The 22,138-nt window shown below is 48.5% G+C and overlaps 1 protein-coding gene across 4 annotated transcripts in view; it reads right to left on the reverse strand.

Annotated features, from left to right (window-relative positions):
* The window catches only part of SNX10 (sorting nexin 10), a 78,405-nt gene extending 56,958 nt beyond the window's left edge, over positions 1 to 21,447 (reverse strand). Inside the window, exon 1 of one of the 4 annotated variants that reach the window (XM_090046717.1) lies at positions 21,368 to 21,447. The gene's annotated coding sequence lies outside the window, so the exon portion shown is untranslated. Of the gene's footprint in view, positions 1 to 13,136; positions 13,167 to 21,189; positions 21,344 to 21,367 lie in introns of those variants that run through there. The other 3 variants (XM_090046716.1, XM_090046718.1, XM_090046719.1) reach the window with 3 other exon arrangements.
* Between the last annotated feature and the right edge of the window lie 691 nt (positions 21,448 to 22,138).

The following is a 22,138-nucleotide window of genomic DNA, read 5'->3' on the forward strand; positions in this document are numbered from 1 at the left end:
TTCCCCTGGAAATTCATTACAAAGTACTGTGCATGTGAAAACTGGAGGCACCCAGTCCCAAAACAGTATTGTTAGAAATGGAATATTGTTAGAAATGCACAGCTTGCATCTTGCACCCGATAAGAAAGAAACACTGCCAAGGACTTTGTTCCTTTCCCAGCCTTGCCACAGCTTTTCTTATACTAAATCACAGACTCTCCCCCAGCTTCTCCCTAGCCTTTCTCATACAGATTACAGAAGCTGGAATTCAACTGACTGTGTCCTTGAAGGGGAGGGTTGAACTCTTGGCGACCTATAGTAGTCTCTGAGCATGCTTAATTAGCTGATGCATATTTACCTCGCCGCCCTGCATACGTAAGTAGTTAATTATACTATACATGCGATGTATGTAGTGATGTAACCACATGTATGCTTGTATGAAACAGAAGTGAGCTGTAAGAGTTCCTGTTTCTGCACACGTGCCCAGGAGAAAAAAGATAAATACAGCCTGCAAAATTCCTTGGTGGGTTCAGAGTAATCTGAGTTTTTGACTCTGCTCTGACCCTATTTACAAATACACCTTTTGTGCCATCTAATGAGTGTGTGTCTGTGATTTTGGTGGCCTCCAGAGAAACGAACCGCTTTATGCATCAGTATGGAGGTCTTTGTTCATATCAGAACTAGCTTCAGTACAGACACCAAAGATGTGGACCTTGGAGACTTTTAAGAGAAAAGTGTTTGGAGGGAAATTATGGAAAAGACTGAATACCAATAGCTAAAGAGCTATTACCTGTGTTTATTGAAGAGATGCTATTAATCTCCAGTTATGTCAATCTAACACTTCTTACATGTACTATATATTTTAATACCATACACACAGTTTTAACTAGCTTTCCTATTTCAGTTTCGTATCTTTTCTCAGTCATATTTCTGCTGTTCTACAGCAGACCTCTAGACAATTTAGAACCCATCTTTATCATGGGTCTAATCAGATAGCAACTCTTAATTTCAATATATGTTATAAATAGGGCCAGACACAGGTATGGTGAATTGGGCAGCCACCTGGGGCCTGGACAGAAAGGGAGCCCAAAAATGGTTATTTTTTTTCTGTTGTCCAATTATTATTATCATTATCTCTGGCAAATGGGGGCCCAATACTAAAAGTTTGCCCGGGGCTGCCAGGAGTCATGCTTCACTGCATTGGAGATAAAGCCCTAGAAATTTACAACAACGTGCAAGGGGTGTTTGAAGACCCTAATAACAAACCCTTACAGAGATGCTTGCAACATTCAAAAACTACTGCAAACCCAGAAAGAACCCTGTCTTTGAAAGGTATCAGTTCTGGCAATTTACATAACCATGAGGCTGCAGGAATAGATGATTTTGTTATAGAGCTCAGAAGCAGAGCACAGTATAGTGAATTTGGACTTGCTGAGGATGTTATGGTGAGGGACAAAATTGTGTTCAGCCTAACTGACTGCAAACTCAAAGAAATGCTGGAAAATCTCTCCCTTGCCCTAGCACAGGCTGTGGATATCTGTAGAGCAAAGGCTCTCATTAAGTGCTCAGGCCCCAGTTAAGTTTGCAGAAGCAAGCTTGCATACAGTTGAGCAAAAGCATAGCTGCCAGAGCACTTGGCAAAAACAAAGCAAGCCATCATTGAAGTTTGCTCCACAGGTGGGTAATCAAACTAACAAAGGCAGAGTTTACAGAAGGTGTGGAAGCACACACAAGCCTTGGTCCTGCCCAGATTTTGGAGAAACTTGTTACAAATGCTCAGGAGTTAACCACTTTGCAAAAATGTGCTAATCCAAGAGAGAGGCTTGAACATCTGCAAAAGGAGTACCCGACATATGGGCACATTGTCTCCAAAGCAGCACTCTCAGACCTTTGATAACCAGAATGCCTGGTATAGCACAGTCATGATTGCTGGCTTGCCAGTTGGTTTTAAATTAGATACTGGAGCAGGAGCAAACAGTATCCCAGCAGCTGTAGCAAACGCTTTGCAAGGCAAAGTAAGGAAGACTCCAGCTCACGTTACATAGGTTGCATTTGGCGGTGCGTGCATCAAACCACAAGGTGCAATCATTGCACATGGCAAATCTGGTGCTAATAAATCTGATTTAACTTTTTATATAACAGACAGCAGTGACCCACCAATACTGCACCATCTTAGACCTTATCAGACGAGTGTCCATGACATGGCTCTGACAGCACCTACAACCAAGGCCGACCTCAAACTATACCCAAACATTTTTGAAGGTTTGAGCCAATTTCCTCTTCACTGTACCAAAGGCAAAGATGTTAGTGGCTGACACTTTCTAGAGCCACAACTCTCACTCCTCTTCCTGAACCTGATCTTTTCCACTCAAAAACAGTGATTCACGGATTGACGGAAACAGAGCCACTCAGTGACCAGTTACTCCAGCAGCGCTAGGAACGCATGAAGTATGGCAAGGAACTACAGGCCCTTACAGCACCGCATCTTAATGGATGGCCAAGCAGGCAAAAACAAGTCAAACCTGAATTAAAGCCCTACTGGCCTTTCAGAACCCAAATCCGGATTTAGGATAATTTGCTTGTGATTGAGCCAAAAAGAATCATTCCAATTGGTGTGAGGACCAATATGTTGACGTTGCTTCACTTGTCCTTTCAAGGTATACAAAGGTCAAAAGCGCAAGCTCGACAAATCACGTATTGGCCTAAAATGAAAGCCCACATCGAGCAATGGATTGCGAATTGTACATCTTGTCAAGAGCTCCAACCCAGTAATCAGAAAGACTCCATGATCTCACACGAGATCCCAGACCTGCCTTGGCTAAAACTGGCAGTGGACATTTTTGACCTAGAGGGACAGTCTTATTTGATCATAGTCGACTATTACTCCAAGTACCCTAACACGTTGCACCTGCCAGACAAAAGAGCTGGCATGGTAGTAGCCAAAATGAAGTCTGTGTTTGTTCACCATGGCATATCTAAAGAAACTATCCGTGATCACCTGCCATTTGCAAGTCACATGATGAAACAATTTGTGACTGACCAGGGCATAACGATCACCCATTCAAGCCCAGGTTTCCTAGAATCTGATGGTCAGGCTGAATGCACAGTTCAGACCATCAAATCAATGTTTAAGAAGACTCTGCAGGCTCTGATCTATATCTGGCTTTAATCCATCTGAGGAACACATCCATTACCGGTCTTGAGTATGCACCAGCGCAGCTTCTGATGGGGAGACTTTTGCACAGTACCCTCCCTCCTACAACGGTGGTGCTAACTCCTGGGTTACCATTGAATGCCTCCCACAAGTTGGGAGAACCTTCAAAAGGTGCCAAAAGAAGCACTATGACCGCACAGCTGCATTCCTGCCACCTCTAGGAGAAGGGGAGAAAGTAAGAATGCAAACAAGTGCAGGTTGGACTTGTCCATTATGGCAAAAAGGGATGAACCTCCAGAGTGCAGGCCCCTCCAGAGCACAGGGTGTGCGACCCAGAGCAGCAGCACACAGAGGGCCCGCACAGGGAAGCTGCCTGCTGCTGCAAGCTCTGCGCTGCCCGGGTCACACTTCCCCTGTGCGCACAGGAACAGCATGGGCAGCACGTAGGATTGTGCCCCTTGCTGCTGCCCCCTCCTGCAGGGGAAGTGTGGCCAGGGCAGCGGGGAGCTCAGAGCGGCAGACAGCTTTTTGCACCGCCTGCTGTTTTCTGCCATGCCAGGTTCCACACATTGCTGTGCAGAGGTGGTGGCGAGGGGAGCACAGTAGGGAGCATCGCTGCTATCTGCTGCCTCCCTGGGGCCGGGTCTGGGGCTGGGATACAGCTGGGGCCGCAGCCAGGGCCAGGGCAGGGGTGGAGAGGCAGCAACTGTGGGGAGGCAGCAACTCCTGGCTGCAGCCAGCCAGGCTTTGGGGTAGCTGCTGATAGCCACGGAGCATGGGTTGGGGGGCAGGGGCATGAGCAGGGCTGGGAGGCAGGGGGTTTGGGTGGGGGACAAAGGGCAGCAGAGCTGGGGGGCAGTGGCTTGGGAGGGGCAAGGGGAACAAGCAGGGCATCCTGCCATGTACCCCCTGCCCTCATTTTGTTTTTCTGGTATGCTGGCACTCCGGCACATTCCAAGGTAGGCATTATGGTTTTTTTCAGCACTCCAGCCAAAAAACGTTGCCTACCCCTGACCTATGTAGTAAAACCCCCCAGCGGTAATGTCTACAGGAGGAACAGAAGACACTAAAGAAAGGATTACTCATCAGTACAACCAGAACATGTTGATGTATCTCAAGAGACTGCAGCTATTGTAGTTAGTATTAAGATAAGGTTTGATTAGAGGGAGAACTGGGAGGGGAGCATTGTTATCTCTAGAAGCTCCACAGTCTATGTAATTTATAAACTGGCTACTACCAGCTATCAGCTTTAAAGTGTAGAGAGAATGAAGTAGAGCTCAGCAAGATGAAGATTTGCAAAGTATTTATTATCAAGCCTAGCTGGGCTTTTAGGGGAAAAGTTAGAGCGTAACAGAAAGCAAGAGAATGGCTATTTTGGATGCTATTCCCAGTATCTGTATCACTCTGGATATAGATTATGGGCTTCTATTTCACAAGCAATTGAGGACTAGTCAACTATTAACCCAAAGGCCAGATTGCTGCTCACTAGGGAAAATCCCACACTGCAGACAGGGCTTTGAAGGGTTTCAAAGACTTGAGATCTGACAGGCTGCTGTTCTTAAAATGAAGAAAGCCCAGGTGAAACATGCTACAAATTAAAAATGAGAAGTTATCAGTGACCAGAAGGTCATAATAAAGTTTATTAATCTTAAAGAAAGGAATGAAGTCCATTCTTTTACTTAGGCCTACATGCATATCTAAATGCTCGCATTACCCTACTGGAAATCTAGGAAAGCCTAACTGTCTCAGGCACCTCAACATATCTGGGTCTCCAACTGTCCTCACAAATGGCTTCCCAAGAAATCCTAAAGAGGAAGTCACCTTTTATGACAGAAGTCCTTTCTCTCTAACATAGAGGATTTTACCCTGCTCCCCAAAGACAGCTTCAACTCTAGGAACGGGAGGGAGATTGGTTGAGTCAATTTTCTCCTTGGCCAACTACTTTCCTACTCTCTTCTGGTTTTCCCAAAAGTCCTGTTGATTTAACCCAAAACAATCCTACAGTCATCATCCCTTGCAACAATAAACGGATGGACTGCAAGGCAGAATGGCACCATTTTTTCCTAACACGGATAAGGTTAGAATATTTAGCCTATCTTAAAACAAGCAATCACAATGGCACAATGAATGATTGTGCACTGTTGCAATCACTTGCGCGGGTGGATGACCAACATGTCACATCCATGCCAGGGATGCTGACATTGCTAAAATGCATTTCATAGACAAGACTGAAGAATATGTATAGGTTTTACATGTATTTTCTGTCCCCAGGGAAGTAGTCCCTTCTCTTCATTGCTAAATTTACATCTCTTTCTTCATGAGGCTAAAGTTGGTTCCTTATTCCCAGTTCCTTATTCCATATTCCTAGTTCCCGGTTCCTTTTTCAGAGCTAATCTAGACCCAATAAAAGCTTGTTATTAATGAATTACACATGCTAAAGACAGAGCATTTCATTAGCTATGCATATGTACTAATTAATATACAAGATAATGTACCACATCAAGTACAGAGCCATAAATGAAGGTCAGATTAGGATGGGATTATAGGGCAAAATACTTCTTTGGCCACCCCAAACTTCCTGTCGATGCCACTGGGGGATTGTCCCAAAAAACCCTGACCACAGTGCCGCCCAGCCCAAAGTATGGTTTGGCCGTGCCAGGCTGCCAACTAACAGCCCCCATGCCCACTATACTAAATATAATGGTTTGAATAAGGAACTCACTTTTGGGCTGGGAGTATGGCTAGAAATTCTGCTTGGGCCACCCATCAGAATACCTCTGCACCACCGGAGGGCTCTACCAGACGTATTTTACCAGAGTCTTACCCAGCGCAAAGCTGACAACTGGCAGAACCCTTGCATTGTGCTAAGTATATGGACACAAATAATGAACTGGAATTTGGTCTGGGATTATAGCTAGAAATCCATTTTGGACCCTCCCATGCCATGCTTCTGTGCTACCGGGGGACTGTCCTGCACATCTCCAACCAGAGATATGCCCAACCTAAAGCATGGTTTGGCCGTGCCAGGTTGCCAACTGACAGCACCCCGTCCTGTGTGCTAAGTATATGGAACTAAATATGGAACTGGAATTTGGGCTGGGATTATACCCATAAATCCTTCTTGGGCCACCCCACACCACATCTTTGTGCCACCGGGGCACTCTGCTGGACATCTCTGACCAGAGATTTACCGGACCCAAAGCGCCATTTGGCCGTGCCAGACTGCCAACTGACACCACCCCCCTCTGACACTGTGCTAAATATCTGCACCTGAATAACAAATGGGATTTTGGGCTGGGATTATAGCTAGAAATCCTTCTTGGACCACCCCATGCTGTGCCTCTTTAGCACTGGGGGACAGTCCTGGATATCTCTGACCAGGGACCTGCCCAGCCTAACGTGCAGTTTGGCCACACCGGGGTGCCAAGTGACAGCCCCACATTACCACTGTACCAAATGCATAGGCTTGAATAGGGAATTGGTTTTTGAGCTGGGATTATAGCTAGAAATCCTTCTTAGGCCAGCCCATGGCACACCTCTGTACCACCAGGGAACTCTCCTGGACATCTCTTACTGGAGACTTGCCCAGTCCAAAATGTGGTTTGGCTGTGCCAGGGTGCCAACTAACAGCACCACAGCCACTGTGCTAAGTATATGGACCCAAATAATGAACTGGATTTGGGGCTGGGATTGTAGCTACAAGTGCTTTTTAGGCTACCCCAGACCATGTCTCTTTGCTACTGGGGGACTCTTGTGGACATCTCTGGCCAGAGACTTGCCCAGCCCAAAGGGCATTTTGGACGTGCCAGACTGCCAGCTAGCACCACTCTCCCAGCCACTGTGCTAAGTATATGGACCAAAAAGCAACTGGAATTTGAGCTGAGATAATAGCTACAAATCATTCTTGGGCCACCCCATGCCATGCCTCCATAGCACTGGGGGACTTTTCTGGACATCTCACTACAGACTTGTCTGGCCCAAAGCACAATTTGGCTGTGCCAGGCTACCTACTTACAGCAGCCCAGCCTCTGTGCTAAGCTTATAGACCTGAATAAGGAACTGGATTTTGGCCTGGGATTATATGCAGAAATCCTTGTTGGGCCACCACATACAATGTTTCTGTGGCACAGGGGACTCTTCTGGACATCTCTACACAGTGTTTGTAGCCATATTCCCAGCCCAAATTCCAGTTCCTTATTCGGGTTCATGTACTTAGCACAGTGGCTGGGGTGCTGTCAGTTGGCAGCCTGGCACGTCGAAGCTGAGCTTCGGGCCAGGCAAATCTGTCCTCAGCAATGTGGAGGAGAATCCCCCAGTGCCACAGAGGCATGACATGGGATGACCCAAGAAAGATTTCTAGCTATGATCCCAGCCCAAATTCCAGTTCCTTATACGGGTCCATATACTTTGCACTGTGGCTGGGGTGCTGTCAGTAGTCAGCCTGTCACAACCAAACAGTGCTTTGGGCCAAGCAAGCCTTTAGGTCAGAGACATCCAGGACTGTCCCTCATGGCCACAGAGGAATGGCGTGGGGTTGCCCAAGAAGCATTTGTAGCTATAATCCCAGTCAAAATCCAGTTCCTTATTCAGTTCCATATACTTAGTACAGTGGCTGGGGTGCTGTCAGTTGGCAGCCTGGCATGGCCAAACTGCGCTTTGGGCCAGGCAAGTCTCTTGTCAGACATCTCTAGGAGCATCCCCCCCCCCCCCCGGGGTCCACAGAGACATGGTCTGGGGTGGCCCAAGAAGGATTTCTGGGTATTATCCCAGCCCAAAATCCAGTTCCTTATACAGGTCCATATACTTTGCACTGTGGTTAGGCAGCCTGGCACAGCCAAACTGCGCTTTGGGCTGGGGAAGTCTCTGGCCCGAAATGTCCAAGAGAGTCCTGCAGCACCACAGAGGCATGGCGTGGTGTGGCCCAAGAAGGAATTGTTGCTAGAATCCCAGCCCAATATCCACTTCCTTATTCAGGTCCATATACTTAGCACAGGGGCTGTGGTGCTGTTCGCTGACACTCTGGCATGGCCAAACCACATTTTGGACTGGGCAAGCCTCTAATCAGAGATATCCAGGAAAGTTCCCCGGTGGCACAGACGTGTGCCACAGGGTGGCCCAAAAAGGATTTTTAGCTATTATCACAGTTCAAAAGCCAATTCCTTATTCAAGCCTATGCACTCAGTACAGTGGGTATGGGGGGCTGTCAGTTGGCAGCCTGGCATGGCCAAATTTCACTGTAGCCCAGGCAAGTCTCTGTCCAGAGATGTCCAGGAGAGTCCCCCAGTGCCACAGAGGCATGGCGTGGGGTGGCCTAAGAAGGATTTCTAACTATAATCCCAGGCCAAAATCCAGCCCCTTATTCGGGTCCATATACTTAGCACAATGGCAAGGAGTCTGCCAGCTGTCAGCTTGGTGTGGCCCAACCACACTTTGTGCCAGGCAAGACTCTGGTCAGAGGTGTTTGGTAGAGCCCTCCAGTGGTGCAGAGGTATTCTGATGGGTGGGCCAAGCAGAATTTCTAGCCATAATTCCAGCCCAAAAGCGAGTTTCTTATTCAAACCATTATACTTAATATAGTGGGCATGGGGGCTGTTAGTTGGTTAGTGCTTTGGGCTGGGCGGCCCTGTGGTCAGGGTTCTTTGGGACAGTCCCCCAGTGGCATCAACAGGAAGTTTGGGGTGGCCCAAGAAGTATTTTGCCCCATAATCCCATCCAATTCTGACCTTCACTTAGGGCTCTGTACTTGATGTGGGATATTATCGGGGCGAAACATGGGGGGTACACGTGGGTGCATATGTACCCCCTGAGCATGGCAGTGCACCCCCTACAAAAAGGCTCCACCAACACTACTGGTGGTGCCTGTGGGTGGTGGCCACTCAGCACCCTGCTGCCAACACAGACAGCGGCACCTGCGGGCAGTCCACAATCTCCGCTTGCTGCCACCACCACTCCCAGTGGCAGCTGTGGGTGGTTGCCAACCTTTTGTGGGCGTGCACCACCTGTCCCTCCCCCCACCGCCACCCCCCACCACTGCTGACAGTGCCAGAGGCATCTGCAGGAGCTCCCCTGCTTACCACCGCCATACTTCCACTGCCAGACTCCCGCTGCTGCCGTGTCCCCCCAACCGCCGGGGCCATGAGTAGTTCATGGATATTATTTTACATAATAATTAATACATATGCATAGCTAATACAATGATCTCCATTTAGGATGTGTAATTTATTAATAACAAGCTTTTATTGGGTCTAGATTAGCTCTGAAAAAGGAACCGGGAACCAGGAATAAAGAACTGGGAATAAGCAACTAACTTCCACCTGATTCTTTCTTCCTTGTCCAAATAAAATATGGGTGATACAAGGAAGCCTTCCACTCGCAGTAGATGGTCAATAGTTTGCTACAGCAAATACCAAAGTTATGACTAATCCAAAAACATAACCTTCTATTGCACAATTTAAAACAATAAACCTTTAATAGGCACCAAATCATAACATAATTATTGTTATTGTGCATACAGAGAAGATGACCTGGAATTTGGACCTTGAAGCAAAAGAGCAGAAGGAAGTTAGATTTCAAAAACTGGTTGCCTGTATAGGTATATAAAAGGTCACAGAATTTTTCCCATAATTTACTCAATTTGTCCCTCTCTCCTTCTCATCCCCTTCTACATCTAGACCAGGGTACAGCAATTTTTTTGGTCAAATGTCAAAAACACCCACAACCTTGACTTGTAAGATGTTGGCATGTTGGGTGTGGATAGCAGGGAAGCTACAAGGGGCCTAGTCCATGTTGTGGCCAAGCAGACCCTGCCCCTTCCCCACCATCTGCCCCAAGGCACACGTGAGGAGCAAAATGCCTTTGCATGCCATGCTTTGGCATGCTGGTCAGGGGGTTGCTGACCCATGATCTAGACCACCTAAGAATGAACGTGCTGCGGTAGTCAACTCTCAGGTAGGCAGAACTCAACCCCACCCCTCACTTCTTTAACCCAGAAAAAAAAAACAAAATATTGAAGCACAGAATTTCCTTCAATCTACCTGGCATAAACAACACCTTGCTCATTATCTCACTCAGAGTAAGTCAAGAGAACTTCTGATATGATCTCCACAACCTAAAAACAGTTTGTTTGTTCTTAGCTAGGACAAGTAAGGACAAAGCCCTGGAAGGCGCTTCCTGGAACATTGAGCCCAGTCCCCTCTATAGGTAACTATTTGTTCAAAATAGTCCAGAAAAACATCCACTCTGTTCAGACACTGTTGATCAGGGCAAGTAAATACCTTAATAGACAGGTTCAGAGCTAAATACTCTTCATCCTGCTTACACAAGTTTCCATTTATCTTTATTGGGGCTATTTTGAGTAAGATGAGCAGGATTTAGCTATCACTGTTAAGAGTTGCTCTGCCCAGAAACTAGGAATGCCTTGCTTATTGTTTTTCTTAATGTTTTAAAATCCGGAAAAACCCAAGTGGAGGAATTATTTTCCTGAGATAAAAATAGGTTAAATAGGCTAAGGTAGGGAAAAGAAAATAACTAATCTTAAATTAACTAATGTGTCACCTTTCATAGACTACAAAACTAAGAGCCTGTGCGTGTTATACATGCCACATGCACACAGGAAATTAGTCATGTGACATTGCAGAGATGTAACAAACTGAATTTGTCACCTGTCCTCCCCTGGTTATTGCAAGTGGGCCAGGACTGTTTTTAACAGTCCACATTCAGAGCAACTCTTAACAATCTTTAATAAAAAAAAAAAAAAATCAACCTGTTGAAGAAATGTTTCCTTTTTTCCCCCAAATATGGAAAAATTACAAAGATACGTGATATAAACATAGGAGTTTGTGGTATCTCACTGTCAGATAACCAGAGAAAGAATTAAGATGATACTCACAGTTCTTAAAAGGAACCAGCTTCTATTTGATAGAAACACACCACCTGTAGCAGCAGCCCTGCCAGCTCTTCTACTAATATTAAACTTCCATGTAGTGGTCCAAGACTTCAAGGAAAACTCTATGTAAGAATTTCATCATTGCATCTGTAGGGTACATTCTGCATAGATTTCTAAGAAAGCAGTTGATGTCATCCTGAAGTTCCGGCATCACTTGCACTCACCCTGCACTTACAGGCCTATCCTGTGCTACAAGCCAGTGCTAGATAGAAAAGTCCAGAAGGGAGGACTCACCAAGTGAATCTTCATGCAGAATACTGCTAGGTTTCAGCTGCCTTCTCCCATGCCAGTAGTCCCATGTCACCAACTATTGCTGTCTCTCAAATCATCCAAGACTGCATCTATTTAGCTGCACAATTGCTAATACATGTACCTGTTCAGATTAATGACTGTCAGAATCAGTAACCTCAACAGTGTTTACTCTTTGTTAATTAGAAAATGCTGCTGGCTTCCAAAACAATAAGGGATGAATCATAGAATCATAGAAGTAAGGTCGGAAGGGACCTTATAGATTTTCAAGTCCGACCCCCTGCCAGGGCAGGAGAAAAAAAAACTGGGCTCAAATGATCCCAGCTAGGTAGGCATCAAGCCTCCTCTTAAAGACCCCCAGGGGTAGGAGCCAGCACCACTTCCCTTGGAAGTTGGTTCCAGATCCTAGCCGCCCTGACCATGAAGTAGTTTTTATGGATTTCTAATCTAAACCTACTCTACAACAACTTGTGGCCATTATTCCTTGTTATGCCAGGGGGCACTAGGGGAAACAAGGTCTCTCCCAAACCCTTCTGGTCCCCCCTAGTGAGTTTATAGACTGTCACCAGGTCCCCCCTCAGCCTTCTCTTGTGAAGGCTGAACAGGTTAAGGTCCCGTAGCCTCTCCTTGTACGGCCTGCCCTGTAATCCCCGGATCATTCGGGTGGCCCTCCTCTGGACCCTCTCAATGTTGTCCACATCCCTCCTGAAGTGGGGCGCACAGAACTGGACACAGTACTCCAGCTGTGGCCTGACCACTGTTGCATAGAGAGGGAGGATCACCTCCTTGGCCCACTGTGCCAACTGTGGATGCATGACAAGTTCTGGTTAGCCCTGCCAACTGTGACCTCACATTGTCGGACCATGTTTATCTTGGAGTCAATAATGACTCCAAGATCTCTTTCTGCTTCCGTGCTCTCAAGAAGGGAGTTTCCCATCTTATAAGTGTGCTGCTGGTTATTACTGCCCAAGTGCAGCACCCTGCACTTGTCAGTGTTGAAGCGCATCCTGTTTTTGCTAGCCCACCCCTGTAACCTATCCAAATCTTGCTACAGTCTTTCCCTCCCTACTAGTATGCTCACCTCACCCCAAATTTTGGTATCATCAGCGAATTTAAACAGGGTGCTTTTCACCCCATCGTCCAAATTGCTGATAAAGAGATTGAACAGCACGGGCCCAAGGACCAAGCCCTGGGGGACTCCGCTCCCCCTTTCTCCCCAGGTTGAATATGACCCATCCACCACCACCCTCTGAGTGCAACCCTTCAGCCAATCTGCAATCCATCTGACTGTAGGCATCAATGCCACAGTCACCCAATTTCTTAATGAGGATGGGGTGGGACACAGTGTCAAAGGCCTTGCTGAAGTCCAGAAAGACTACATCCATGGCAACACCTGCATCCAAGGCTTTTGTGACCTGATCATAAAAGGCAATCAGGTTGGTCTGACATGACCTGCCCCTAATGAAACCGTGCTGGTTGCCCTTGAGCATCATCTCTGAGGCCGGCCCATCACAGATGTGCTCCACGATGATCTTCTCAAAAGAGTTTCCCTAGGATTGAGGTAAGACTGACAGGCCTATAGTTGCCTGGGTCCTCCCTCCTCCCTTTTTTAAAGATGGGGACCACATTGGTTACCTTCCAATCACCCGGCACCTGGCCCAAGCACCACGAGCATTCATAAAGCCGTGCCAAGGGCCCTGCAATAACCCCTGCTAGCTCCCTCAACACCCTGGGGTGGAGAGCATCTGGATCCACTGATCTGAACACGTCCAGCCCCTCCAGAAGCTCTCTAACCCAGTCCTCCCCAACCTGAGGTCTGGAGGCGTTCCCCTCGAGTCCGTCTTGCATCACGGTGGGGAAGTCCCGGTCCCTGTCCAAAAAAACAGAGGTGAAGAATTGGTTAAAGAGGTCTGCTTTCTCCTCTGGCACAACCACCAGATTGCCCAGAGGATCTTGCAGGGGCCCCACATTTCCTGGTGCTTTCTTCATCCTCCCTATATATTTGAAAAAGGACTTTTTGTTATCTTTGATTTTGGATGCAAGTCCTAGCTCTATGTCCGCCTTAGCTTTCCTGACAGCCCCCCTACAGGCCCGAGCAGAGGAGGTATACTCCTCTTTGGAGATAGCACCCCCCTTCCACCGGGTGTACACCGCTTTTTTGGCAATCAGGCATTCCCGAATGCCCTTGGTGAGCCAGGGGGGCTTTTGGGCACTCCTGCCCCCCTTGCTTTTTGTTGGGATGGTCACCCCTTGGGCCCTGAGTATCGTCTCCTTAAGGAACGACCACTCATCTTGGGCACTGAATTCCCCTGCCCTTGAGAACCCCAGTGCCTCTCCCACTAATCTCCTCATCTCGTTGAAGTTGGCCCTCTTGAAGTCTAGGGCTACTGCCTTGCTGCTGGCCCTTGACACCCTGCACTGGATGGTAAACTCCAGCAAGCAATGATCGCTATCGCCCAGGTGGTCAAGGACCTGGAGGCCCCTTATCAGGTCGTCGCCTGTGGCCAGGATCAGGTCCAACAGGGCATCTCCTCTGGTGGGACTATGCACCTCCTGAATTAAGTGGAGGTCCTGTATCTCGGCCAGGAACCTCCCGGAACGGTCCAACCTGGCTGACTGTTCCTCCCAGCAGATGTCCAGGTAATTAATGATGGGATGAAATGAGAAAAAGTACTTAATTTGATCCTGAGTCTTAGAATTCCAACAGTTCTAGTGGCTTTTAGTAGGTATTTCACAATACACAGTGAGAAAAAACCAAGAATGCTTAGCACCTAGCAACAGAGCATTGCACCATCAAATGTCTGCTCAGAACGTGTGCACTTAACTCAGAAAAAAAATGCAGCACTGTATAGAAGCAATGATCCCAGAAGGAAACAGCTTAGCCAGCCTAACAAAGTAGAATGAATGTACTACCTTGGAATAGGGGTGTAGGTGGTAGCCGTGTTGGTCTAAAGACATAGGCCAGGTTTGTCCAACATACAGCCATTTTCTGTGGCCCGTGGTGCTGTGACGCGAAACGGAAGTAAACGCTGTTTACTTTCATTCTCACCCCTTGTCCCTCCCCCAGCCCCTCAGCAGCTTCCCAATGGCTGCTGAAGGCCTGGGGAAGGGACAAGGTTCCCACACGCACCGCGTCAGCTTAACATGGCCAATGTAGTTTATGTGGGAAGAGGAGTAGCCGGCAGCGAAAGCACGGGTCATCGGTGCGGTGCAGGGCGGTCCCAGGCAGAGCTTGCCTTAGCCAGCACCGCGGGCGGTGAACAGAGCCCGGTCGGGCACACGCGGGGCAAGGGGAGCGGGGACGAAACCCCCCTAGACCCTCCCTGGTCAACTTCCCCCACGCTAAATCGCCGCTTGCACCTGGCTCTGCCTCTCAGGGCTGTGGCTGGGGAAAAGGAGGCATCATCCCGGGGCCCCCACACTTGCCCCACTCCATGCTCACCTTCATGGTTCATTTTCCCGGCAGCGGGCAGAGAAGTTGCAGCTGGACGCTGCCCCTTGCCTGGCTCACAGGTCCTCATGTGAGTGCATGGAGCCGGCCCAGGCTCGCTGCACTGCCTCCACTTCCTCCGCCTCCGCCTCCTCCACCTCCCCCCGCCCGGGCAAAGGAAGCCCCCTTTTTTTTTGCTGGCTCCAGGCTGAGTCCTTTAAGCCTTGGGCCAGGGGCAGTCCACACTGCATCAGCAGGGAAGGGGCAGCGCGGGGTGGGGCAGGGTGGCACGGTGCGGTCCAGTGTGGGGATGAGCACACAAGCGTGAAACATGGCTGCCCGGCTGTCAGCAGGGCTGTGTCCCTGGGCGGGATGCTGAGGAGCCCACACGGGTGCCACACGCATGAGTGCACTTGTGACGAAGCACCAAGTCACACCTCCATGGGACACGGGGGCGAGGAGGGAGGCAGGCTGCGTGCGCGTGGCTGTGTGTGAAGACTGGGCTCCTCGTCCCCGATGCTGGCAGCGTCCTAAGGCACTGCTTCTCCCCCTCCTCCTCCTCCTCCTCACTGCTGCTGCTAGAGGCCAACAGCCAGCTGCTCCTCCATGGCTTCCTCTACCTGGTGCTGTACGCCCAGGTGTCCCAAGGCAAGCCTGAATTATGCTTCTTTCATTCATTGAGAAGTGAGTAGAAGCAAAAGTGTTTATTTTAGTCAAGGGGTTGGTATTATTTCATTGTTGCTTTTATATTGTTTTTATTTTGGATTTTAAACCACATTTCGAGACCCATTTCATTGTCACTTCCTGCAACTTCATTGGTGTCAAAGGTTATGTGACATCACTTCCTGATGTGATACCACTTCCTGTGAAGTCTTTGAATATGGCTTACCAGCTGACTAGGTGATAAAAAGTTCATGATCTGGCCCCACATTCAAAAAGTTTGGACACCCCTGACATAGGCAGACAAGGTTCTTTGGGTAAATCTATTAGCTGGTCTAATAAAAGATATCAGATATACCCAAGAACCTTGTCTGCCTACCTTGGAATAATAGTTGTACATGATAACCGAACTGCAGACAGACACACTGTATTTACTCTAATATAAAACAAGGTCTCCCTCCACCAATCTGTGTGAGGAAGCTCTTTGTCTTACATCGGTATAAAAGAAAACTGCATTAAATACATTGTCTATCATTAAACTGATGCCAAAAGCAGCACATGCTCAATAATGGAAATCAACTATACAACTGACTAAATAAAGCCAACACTCTAAGCACAACTATAAAACACATGGCCCACATCGGGCAAACGTGCTCACGGGAACCTTTTTTGTGTGTGTATGTACATGCGTGCGTGTATCTATCCCTTAAAAAAAGGGCAGTTGCTTCACCAGGAGGGCCTGGAAGTACTGCAATAATAGGCTGGCACTGAGAGAAGCCAGAGCAAGCTCCAACACCCTCCCCTGATACTGTAAATGCTGATGTTTTAAAAAAAAAATTGTTTCCAAGGCCAAATCAGTTCTGAATTAAGTTCCAAATTTCAACTAAGCAGAGCTCAATCATGCAAGTCTGTGTGGCTCTACCACTGGGAAGGATCCTACCTCCCACACTTTTCAGTCTGGGGCTTCAGATGCTTCCAAATCCATGACAGGCATTCTACGTGCAAGCCCCAAGCCTGGCTACACTTGCCCCAGTCTTGCTTGCCCCTAGCCAAAAGGCTAAAAAGGCAAGCAAGAGGGAATGCCCAAGAACAATTCCTTTTGTCATTTAAGACAATTTTCTGGTATAGACCAGCTCTGAGAGAGAAACTCTGATTGGCAAAAGTAGTATTCACCTAGTCATGCCTCAGAGTAAAGCAAGGATGGGCCATGGAAAAGAATATCTAAAGAGAAGGAATAGAGCTATATTTAATGAACCACAAGGTCTACAGTGAAATAATATTATTCCACAAGCTAGCCTTTACACATTGCCCTGGAATATTGCCCTCAAGCCCTGGAAGACAGAACGAATTAACGAAGTTAGTCTGAAGTCAGAAGGCAGAGTATATTAAGGGGGAAACAACTCACCCTATTTAAATTATTTTGTTAAAACAGACCCTTCATAATTGCAGCTGATTCAATCTCAAAACATTCTGCTTTGGATAGCAGTCCTTTAACATCTAAAAGCTGGGAACTGCTCTTTTGAATTCACATACAAACATAAATCTCCAACTAGTAATTTAGCAGATGCCAGCCACCTAAAACTCTCACAGAAGAAAATTTCAGACTTATGAACCCTTAAAATACAATATGCCATTTATCTATAGCCATACAATATGCCATAGATAAAGAAAAACAATTACTATGATTGCTCAGTACTGGACTGACAACAAAGTGACAGACCAGTAAATAATAGTTTTATGAATGTATATAAATGAACATATTTGTTTAAAAAAAAACCAAAAAGAGATATCAGAAACCTGTATGCTGAGATAAAACACTTATGGAGGGGAGACTAAGTTATAGTAAGCGATGAACATATTTTCCTCTATAGCTATATTATATCTTCTCCTCCCAAACTCCTTAGGGCAAGGACCATAAAAAGTTGGTCCATGACAGGCTCTGGGTGTTATGGCAATAAAAATAGAGTCTAGCAAAAGGGGAAAATACTTTTGTTATTCTGATCTCTGCTTTCGAGTGGACAAAGCTAAACAAAAGTGAATAAGTAACATATTTTATTACAACTAAATTATTCTACCCTTTGAAATAATGAAAATCCATCTTAAAACCTAAATTGTAATGTATTTAAATAAATATAAATACGCTGCATCAAGAAGTCCTTCTTGAGTTGCAATGATTAAAAGTTGCTACTTTATACAAATTTGAAGTCGACTTCTTTAATTTTTGGGCTAAGTACAGACAGTCAAAAAAGACCAAAGCTGAATCAATTCAATCTTTGCAAGTTAGTCTAAGCTTTGTAGAATGAACTGATAAGCAAGTGAATAGAAATTCACTTTTGATTCCAGAAATGCAACCACATGCCTGCAGTGGCCCAGGCCAAATGCTGGGGGATACTAGAGCAGGGGCAGGCAATTATTTTGAGCAGAGGCCACTTACCCAGTTTTGGCAAGCTGTTGAGGGCCGCATGGGTCGCCCCGCACCTTGACAAGTGCCCCGCCCCCTCGTCACCATCTTGGGACCAATGTCTCAGGGCCAGTACCAGTGGGGCCCAAAGTGGGGTGCAGGCTGACAGGGGTCTGTGTAGCTGGGTTGGGCTGCACCAGCAGGGAGAGCAGGGAACTGGCCTGGCTCCATAGAGCCCCTGCTGGCCGGGACCCTGCTGGTACTGGCCCTGGGACACCGGTGTGGGCCCTGTGCTCCCGCTCCCGCTCACTCCCAGCGCCACCCAGCCCCGCAGTACAGGCCGGGGGCAGCACATAGCCACAACCCCCTGCTTGCTGGCAGGGAAGGAGCTGGAGCAGAGCGCAGGGAAAAGCAGCTCTTCCCCCGCCCCATGGCCAGCGCTCCCTGCTGCAGCCACTCACAGCCCACAAGGTGCTGTCCTGAGCAGGCACAGGCAGCCCCATGCCAGCTGCGAGTAACTACAGCATGGGGCGCCAGGCACGGAGCCGGGGAGGGGCCACTTTTCCCCCCGGCACTCAGCACCAGCTTGTAACCCGCCTCGCGGTGGGCAGCCCAGAAGCAGTGGTGGCAGCCTCATCGCAGCCTACCATGGCACGAACTCCAGATGGGCAGCAGCAGAAAACGCTGCCCAGGGCAGCAAGCAGGGGGGCCACAGCTGCTGCCACCACGGCGCCACCCCGATGGGCAAGCCTAGAGCTGGCACAGGGCTGGATTACAAGCTGGTGCTGAGTGCAGGGGCAAATCAGCCCCTCTCCCGCCCCCTGGCCCATGCTTCCTGCTGCAGTTGCTCGCAACCCAGGTGGGGCTGCTTGTGCCTGCTCAGGACAGCTCCACGCAGGCTGTGAGCAACTGCAGCAGGGAGTGTGGGCCACAGGGCAGGGGAGGGGCCACTTTTCCCCATGCTCTGCACCGGCTTCTCCCCTGCCCTTCCCCCACCCCGGCCCTTACCTGAGCTTCCCATGCCAGGGCAGCCAGGTGATCCCAGACCAGAAGCCCCTCCTGGGGCTTCCAGCTGGGGGGGGGCTGGGTGGGCCCTGCTGTTGCAAGAGCCTGCCAAGGATTCCCCTGGGTCCTACTGCCCCTAGTTCCTGTCATTTTTGACAGGAACCAAGGACAGATAAATGTTAATTTTCAACATTTTTTTAGGGGCCCCACGGGCCAGATAGAATGGCCTCACGGGCTGCATCTGGCCCATGGGCCATATTTTGCCCACCCCTGTTCTAGAGCTTGCCTCCTTGCTCCACTAGAGCAGACAGCTTGGGCCAAGGCTAGCTTGCCCACCCTGTGGGGGGGGAGAGGGGGTTGCAGGGAGATGCAAACCATCCTGGGATACTGGGGGACTGAGTTAATTTGAATCTGGAGGGGATCTGAATCTGGAGGGGATCTGGGACAGAAGTTCAATAAACCAATTTAACCTAAATCTTTAAGTCTGATACTGCAGCCCTCCAAGTTTATCTTCATCTAGTTTTGGCCATTTTGAAAGTAGTTTATGTGCACTGAACTTCTGTGTTACAGATTTGACCTGGTTTCCAATCACTTATACCAGTTTGTGTGTAATTTCAGCTCCTAGCCTTGAAGCCATATGAAACTTTAAAATATGTTTAAAACAACATCACTCACTGTGTTATGTACATTATTTTCAGTCTTTACAATGTGGCAAGTCCTAGCATGTCTATAACATAGGTTTTTGCCTTCTTTTTGATTTCTCTTTAGATAGTAGATTCAGTATGACTATTTTTGATTTGGACAAGTTCAAAGTTGCAAAAGCAACTAGGAACTTGTATTGTTGTTTAACTGAAAAGGAAAGAAAAGAGGCGAGAGGCTGAAATCTACTAATTTTAAAAACATGAAAGATGCAGTGCTAGATTTTTCACAAGGGTTTAGGTACATAAAAATGCAGGTAGGTGCCAAAAGGAATTTTCAAAAGTACCGAAGTAGGTTGGGTGCCAAGCTGCCATTGATTTCAACTGGACTTAGGCACCTAAGCTTACCTGGCACTCACCCACTAAGTTTTCTGACACAAAATCCTACATTCCCCTCACTCCAGTTAGCCAGAAGTCCAACCTGCTGCAACAGGGAATGCAAATCCCCAATGAAGATACACCTGAACCTCCCAACAGAGGTGTTTATACAGGGTAGTGCCTTAACTGTTATAATAGGGCTTGGCTTTGCCCGCACTAAAAAGACCAAATCTTATTATAATTACAATTCAGTAATTATGCCAAATGTGACATTTTGTTCAGTCTCTTCCAGCTGTGTCTGTGGTTTTATTTAAAATAATCTGCCCACTGCACATGCACTGATAAAACTGTACAGATAAGAGCAGTAATACCCATCAGTGGCTAAGAGGTTCCTTCCTAACATGGATTAGTAGCAAGTACTCACTACCAAATTACCCTTTTGCTCTTATCATTGCATGTACAATGTCGGGAGAGTTATCTAAAATTGCCAGCATGGACATAAGGCTTGAGGCCAGAATACTAGACTATGATGTGAACCATGCAACTGACTTAATTTTGACAATTACCCTATTTCCTTGGATCCAACACAAGGTGCCCCCCCACCATTCAACACGGGGAGGGAAAAAAAAATTCCTTGTCTTGGAATCGAGTACAAGGTGGGGAACAGGTGACTGTTGCAGCTCCAGCTCTGGTCCCAGGGCTTGAGCTGCAACCACTGCTGCCAAACCAGAAAGGGGCTGGAGACACCATGTGCTCCACCGCCCCAGGCTACAGCAGGGCCAGACCCCTGACTGAGGATAAATGGCAAAGAGGAGACAGGCACCAGAGGAAGCCAAGTGTGAGGGAGGGTGGGCAAATGCCAAGGAGGGCAGGCATTGGGGGTTGCAAGCACCACAGGGGGAGGCACTGGGGGAACACAGGTGGCAGGGGCAAAGGGGCTATGGGGCAGGTGGTAAGGGGGTAGGTACCACAAGTGGGGAGCAGATGGGGGGGCCGGCGACAAGGGAACAAAGCAGGGGGCACAAGTCAAGGTTAGGCCACTTGACTCCCCCAATACCTAACCCCCACCCCACCTACCCCCGGAAGCTGTGGGAGGGTGGAATTCAATTGGCCCCTCCACGAATAACACCCTAGCAGGGCAAAAGGTGAACACATACATAGATGCCTCTCTTCTCACTCCCCACGGACAGGATCTAATTACGGGGGGGCCGAAGGGGCGTCTTTGATGCCCCCGGTACATTCCTCTCGGGTGGCAGCGCGGCGGTGGCTGCCATGCCCGCAGCTGGGAGTGCAGCGGCCCCCAGACAGGGGCGCTACCGGTCCGGCCACTTCAGAGCCACAGGGCCTCACCGGGGCAGAGCGGATGCTCCAGATGTGTCCTCCCCGGGCCACCCCCGGGCCAGGCTGGGGACAAGGGAGGATCTCGGCGCCCGCTCCCCTCCGCGGGGCGGGAGGCGGGAATGGAGACCCCTGCCCGGGGAGCCCGAGCGACCAGGGAGCCTCAGAAGAGCCGCGGGGACACACGTACTCACAGCAGCTGAACAGTCCCTCACCGGCTCCTCAGCACAGGCTCAGCGAGTACAGCCTCCAACTCGCCCAGCCCCGGCCCGGCCCCGGCGCTCCTGTGACGCGGTGAGGGAGGAGCTGCACTTCAGCGCGGGCGGAGCGCGGTCCCCGCAGCCGCCATCTCCCGGTGCGGCGCAGGAGCCGCTGCGAGTTCCTGACCTGCCGCAGCCGCAGCAGGGCGGGCGTGCGGGCGGGCGCCCGGTACTGCCGGCTGCGCTGGGGCCAAAAAAACCCAAAAAACAAATCCCGATTTTCGGATTAAAAAAAGTAACCCCAAATCCACATTTTTTCCGTGATCAAAATGAAACTCCACTAATATCTATATGGATAGATAGAAATGGCACTATCTACACACATACACAGCCAGATAGATAGATACAGTGCTCTATCTATCTAGCTATCCTGTATGTTTAAAAAAAAGTAACCCCAAATCCACATGCAGGTTTCCCTCACTTTATGCAGGTTCTCTATGTGCGAATTTGCTCTTATGTGATGACCTTTTTTATACCAAAACTTCGCTATAAACGAGGTAAATTCACTCTTATGGGATCCATGTGGTGGAAGCCCACGGCCAGCTGCCTTGTGCGGCGCATTTTGGGAGTGATGGTGGGAGTGCCGGGCACCAAAATATAGTCGCCTGTGTGGATCTGTGTGCTCATTGTATGCAACACGTATTTCTGTAGTTACCACCCCCATTATGACAGTGCCCTGTGCTTGTGTGTATTGTCTGTTG

Source organism: Crocodylus siamensis, chromosome 5 (assembly GCF_052110815.1).
Source record: "Crocodylus siamensis isolate JL-2025a chromosome 5, ASM5211081v1, whole genome shotgun sequence".
Lineage (NCBI taxonomy): Eukaryota > Metazoa > Chordata > Crocodylia > Crocodylidae > Crocodylus > Crocodylus siamensis.